Below are 5,715 nucleotides of genomic sequence, written 5' to 3'. Positions count from 1 at the left end.
GGGCTGGGCTGGGCTGGGCTGGGCTGTGCGCGCTCTCCCTTCCCGGCCGCGCCGCTCCTCCCGCTCCGCTGCGCGGCCCCTCGATTTATAGCGAGGGGCGTTGCAGCACAGCCCAGCTCAGCTCGCCCGCTGTCTCTCCCCACCCATCTCCCGGACAGACCCCTCTGACCCATCTCCCTCCCACTTCCCCACCCTTTCCTACAATCCGCCCCCCGTCCGCTGGCACGCCCGCAGCCGGAGCCCCCCCGCCCGCTGCGGGTGCGGAGGCGGCCGGGGCGCATCGCTCCGCCGGCAGCGAGGGGGTGGCCAAGGCGGGGTGACGGGCAGGGCGGGTGTCTGCCGGCGCTGGGCACCGCGGCGCACAGCCAGCGCCCAGGGACTTGTGGTTACTTCGGAGGAGGGCGCAGGCTGCGTGGGGAGTGCGAGGGGTGGGCGTGGGACGCCCGCTCCTTCCTTTTGCCTTCGACTTTCTGAAGGAGGGGTTGCAAGTAGCGTACAAACGTTTCCAGTTCCTCTAGCGATCCCCCGGGCCGCCTGTGAGCACAACTGAAATGTTCACCAGTGAAGTTGCAATATATGTAAAAATGCCATAATAAATCTGTCAAACTTTGTTCTCTGGGAGTAGAGAGGACGAGGAAACAGGTATGTTAAATCCCCTTGGAATACATGTCCCAAGAGGTATGCTCTTCGTGTCGCTGGTGGCTGACGTAAAAAAAAAGGACTTTGTGTATGAGGGATTTGGGTTGGTTGGTTGGTTGTTTCTCTCTTCTCTTGATGTGGTAAACAGGACAGGGAGCAATTTTTCAGGCAGGATTTCTAGGATTGTCATGCTCATCAAGAACAGGATTTCAGAAGTTCTGTTTTATTTTCTGGTCATCTGACCGTAGTTACGGATAGCGCTAATGCTTCCAATGGGAACTGCACAATTGCAGATTGCTTTCTAATCTTTTTATACACCTAGTGTATTTTTGAAGGCCCTCTTAAGGAAGACATCACGACCTTGGATGGTAATACCTTTCGAGGGTTGGCAGTGTAACTTCATTGTGGCTAAGAGTAATTACAGTCTACTTAGTGATAGTGATAGGAAAAGGCAAATCAAGAGGAAACATTTGGATTCTGCAGTAATCACAACTTCAGCTGGAATAATAATTGCTTTTCAGCATCTGCACATGTATAATCAGTAAGGTCTTGTCTGGCTATAATTTGTTTTTGTGAGTCTGTTAGCTAAATCAGAGGTTCAGGTAGAAATGCAGAACTGAGGCATATAACATGAACTTAATTGTTCCAGACTGTGTCTGATGGGCCATGAGTGTGTTACATGGAGGCACTAATTCACCTGTGACATAATCTTTTGCCCTGATCTTATTTATGTCATGTCAAGAAAAATCATCTGCATTTTCATCAGAACAGCAGGCAGGATCGAAGCAGGCTAAATTGGCAGTATGCTACCCTCCTGCCACTTGGGGAGTTTGTAATTGGCTTCCTCTCTGAAAAAATCGTGGTGAGATTTCTTCTAATGATGAACTATGTGCATGTTCACAGATTTATCATGACAAGGACTGGAAGCCACTTGCCAGTAAGTATTATTCAGGCCTCTACAGTCCCTGAAGCTGGCTACAGTAGCGTGCTCTTCTATTCCCATATACGTTGTTGGTTGATTACATTGGGCTCTTGACATATGGGACACATTTATTCTATCCAAACAATTCTTTGTACATGTGTGACTGATTACAAAACTCTACCGAGTATCAATGTATTTGGCAGTTATTGCACAACTCTGCCTCAGTCTGTTCCATGGTAAAACCTGCTGGATGGAGCTGATGGGGAGGAGACCTCCATAACGTGATGCTTGCAGGGATTTGTCCTCTAGTGGTCTTTCAGTTCTCTTAGAGCTGAGCTGAAGGAACTGAAGCCAAATCCCAATGCCAGCATCAAACACTGGCTACTTAGAGTCACAAAATGCCTCTGGATGTGTGAATCACAGCCTGGCATCAGTTGTTCCCTTTATTACCTTCCATCATCCCTTCTGTTCAGGAAAGTGATGGGAAAAGTAGATGATAACTGTATTTGTAACCAGAATAAAATGAAAAAATAAACTTCTTTTTTAATTGGATTATTTTTTTAAAGATGCATGTAAAATTTAATTTGGGTCTGCATCTCTCTGTTGAGTTCAGTCCACCTCTGGTGGATGTGCACAAGAGAGAAGATGTAATTTCATGTAATTTTGGGAAAATCTCCTTATTACCAGCAGTTTTGTGTCTGGAATCCCAGTAACAGAATTGTAACATGATGAGCACTGAAACATGCACTCGCTATAGAAATGTGATTTACAGGAACATCCAGTGAATAATGGACTTGATGACTAGAATTCTGTTTTCATTGAACTGCTGTAAATAAAGAGGCTTCTTCCCACCAGGGCTGATTGAGGTGCCTATAATGCAGAAAGGGCTTCAGGGAGCAGGTTTCATTTTGCTGCTTGTGTTGGAGCAAACAGCTGCCATTAAGAAGGTGACTGGACTGGGCAATTTGATTGTTATCAAATCAAATAGATTGTTCTTCTAATAGCAATGTTTATTAAAATCACTAGTACTATATTGAGAATAAATTGTTTAAAACAAATCTTCATTGGGACCTCAAAATCACATTGCCTTTAAAACCCTCTGATTTTTAGTAAATGATACGTTTGGAATTATTCACATCTGAACCTTCTGGTTGTGGGGTTTTTTTCACATTTTCAAAATTTTTTTCTGCAAGAATAAGAGGTAGAAAGTTATTTTCTTTGTTGAAAGCTGATGTTCCATACGTAGATCCCCATGCCTCTGGGTGTTAAGAGCCGGGCTTGAGGAAAGCACCACAGCTTGTGAGATCTATTCATTGTATTCTTTCGTATGTATTTCTGATGCATTTTTCCACTGTTGCTTCTTTCAGGAAATAAATTGGACTTTTGCACATAGAATATAGCTCTGCATTTGCTTAGAAGAAAATGAATAATTCAGAGGTAGGTCTTTTTCTGTGCTGGAAACCTGTACATGTCCTGGTAGCAAGCTGATGTGAGTATACCGATGATTTGTCCAAAGATAAGAAAACTTACAATTGCTTTTTTAGGAACGCTTCTTGTCAAAAGACTCTCCTTCTGCCATAATGAGTATTTCAGTCATATCCTGTTACATATCTAAACCTTTTCTGAGAAAAGGGACCAAGAATGGATCCCAAGCCAATGCATCTATTATTTAGAATTTTTCATCCTCTTTTGTCAATGAACTGTGTTTGCAGAGTGTGTTCCTTTCCTTCATGACTACTACAACTGAAAGTTACTGGAAAATTTTGGAAAAAAGGTAAACATTGTCATTTTCACTGTCCTCCTCTTGATCCCAAACTTGTTCAGCTGTAGGAATTATGTTAGTAGCTTGCTTTATAGGAATAGGAATGTATATTACTGTTGTCATCCACTCTCTACGTGAGACCATTGGAAACCATAAGGTTTTGCTAAGGCTAGCAGACTCTACTGAGAGTAATAGGTATTTGTGTATGTGAGAGAAGGAAAGAGCAGGAGAGGGAGAAGTGTCTTTTGGGACAAGTGAGAGAGGTCATATGCAGACTTCTGAGCAGCAGTGGTGCTAATATCCACAAGGTCTGCCTCTCCAGAGCTATGGAAATTTACATTATTATTTTTTTCTGGTGAGGTCCTCGAATAATTAAGATAGTTAATCTCTTTCCAGGAAGCTATATGCTTTGACTTTTAGTCTTCCTCAGCTTGTATGCTTTAATTGTATCCTTATAATCATCACAGCATACAGCAAAAGGGGAGGCTGGAAAATACGAAGACTCTAAGGAAGCCAGTGTTTCCGTTCTCAGCATTTTCTCAACACTTTAAAGTTTAACTGGTTTTATTTTGATAGATAAGTAGTAGAATTTTTGTTTGACTTCTACTGTGAATTTAGGAAGCTGAACTGAATGAGAAGTGTGTGACATCCTCATTTTCTAAAGTTTATAAAATAGGGCAATTATGTACTTATTTTATATCTAGATTGGGTTTTGCTAGATCATTAGTTTAACACCACCAACAACTGCTTTGGGGGTTTGGACTGCTGAATTCAGTGGCAGATATAACATGTGCAATGGGCTTGGACTGCAGGGGTTGCTGTGCAGGTGGCCGGCAAGAGCAGGCTGGCTGCCTTCTGGGTCTGGATTGCAGCGAGACTGTACCGGACCTGTGGGTGGCTAGTGAGTGCAATGCATCCAGCCTTGCATGGGCAGGTGCCATTACTAGTGGGAAAGTAGTATTAGATAGTTCTATGGGCAGAGGACGGGTGGAGACTTAGACTTTTCTTTATTCCTAGAGTAAATCCATGCTTGACGAAACTGTCAGGTCACCAGATGAATGCAGAACCCTCTTTCCCAGAGCTCTTTCTGCGACAGAAGGAGGCCAGCTGCCTTGGTGCAAACTTCGTGTCCCCCTGCAGATGTTACTGGGGCTCCCAGGGGAGCGAGAGGATCTGTAAGAAGCAGAGGTGACAGAGCCATGTCATTTCCTCACTGTCCTGGGAAGTGGATGACAGCGACCAGCCTCTTTTTGAGGCGGGGATCTCCACAGCAGCAGCAAGTACTGGGTGTTGTGCTGTTGGGAAGCAAGACCTGAGCCAGGTGAGCCCAGGTGCTGACAAAGCAGCATCTGGGGGCTGGGCTGGGCTCCCTGAACTGTGCTCGCACTGCTCTGCAGTCCACAGGGTCGGGGAACCATAGTCAGCTCTTTGAGAAAATAGCTGGAAAGAAGAATAATTTGGGAGATATTTCCTCTTCTTTTGAAGACTTTCATAAGAGTTCATGACATTAAGTTCATTTGCTTGAAAAATCTTAGATGGCAATGTTGAAATATGGTATTATTCAATGAACGCTTACTATACTCTTACCTCGTTTCCATGGCTGCCCTCTTAGTTGGTGGAGCTGCAATCAGTGTGGTGCAGTCTCGCCTTCAGGTGTGGGCACAGGCCAAGTGTGGGGGATGTGGAGAGAAAATGCAGGGAGGCTGGATTTGCTGCTCACGTGCTACTCCCTCTGCATAGTCACAGGAGCTGCTGCAGGACTGGCAGTTCCAAAAAGCAGATACCTGTCTTCCCGTGTGGGCAAAATATCTGTGTCCAAACCGGAGGTAAAGTAGACCCTGGTTTGCTGCACTCATTGTTTAGTTTAATATTAAAGCAGACAGGAATGAGGGGGTTTTTAACTGCATGATGTGTTTCCTTCCTGTGTATCCTTCCTTTTCTTTACCTTCCTCATTTGTCTTTCTTGTTCATGTCAAAAATCTGGTGTTTGTTTAAATGAATGAAGAGCACTCCTGATAAGGAACCTTTTATTCTGCTCATGCTGTCTTTCACCTGACTGGGCCAGGGAGAGCCAAGAAGAGCCATCTTTTGAGTGCCTCTAAGATGTCAGGCTGGAGTAAATGTATTGCATTTGTGAGGAGGCAGGTATTTGGTGTCCTTTATTTATCAAACATGTTGCTATGCTTTTGGAAATCAGCCTTTTTCCCTCAGTCTTATAGACTTTACTTTTTAATAGTGTTTCATTACAGGCACATATATCTTTTAGCTTGGTTTTGCAATTTAAATCTGGTCTGAGGATGTTCACCTGTTCTGCGTGATTGTGGCCATGTTCTTTCCGGGAACTGGCAGCAAAATGTTGTATTTTAAATGTGTTTTCTAAAATGATACATGC

This window comes from Harpia harpyja, chromosome 12, assembly GCF_026419915.1.
Source record: "Harpia harpyja isolate bHarHar1 chromosome 12, bHarHar1 primary haplotype, whole genome shotgun sequence".
Taxonomy (NCBI): Eukaryota; Metazoa; Chordata; class Aves; order Accipitriformes; family Accipitridae; genus Harpia; species Harpia harpyja.
The sequence above is the reverse complement of the archived record's forward strand: the minus strand, read 5'-3'. Positions refer to the sequence as shown.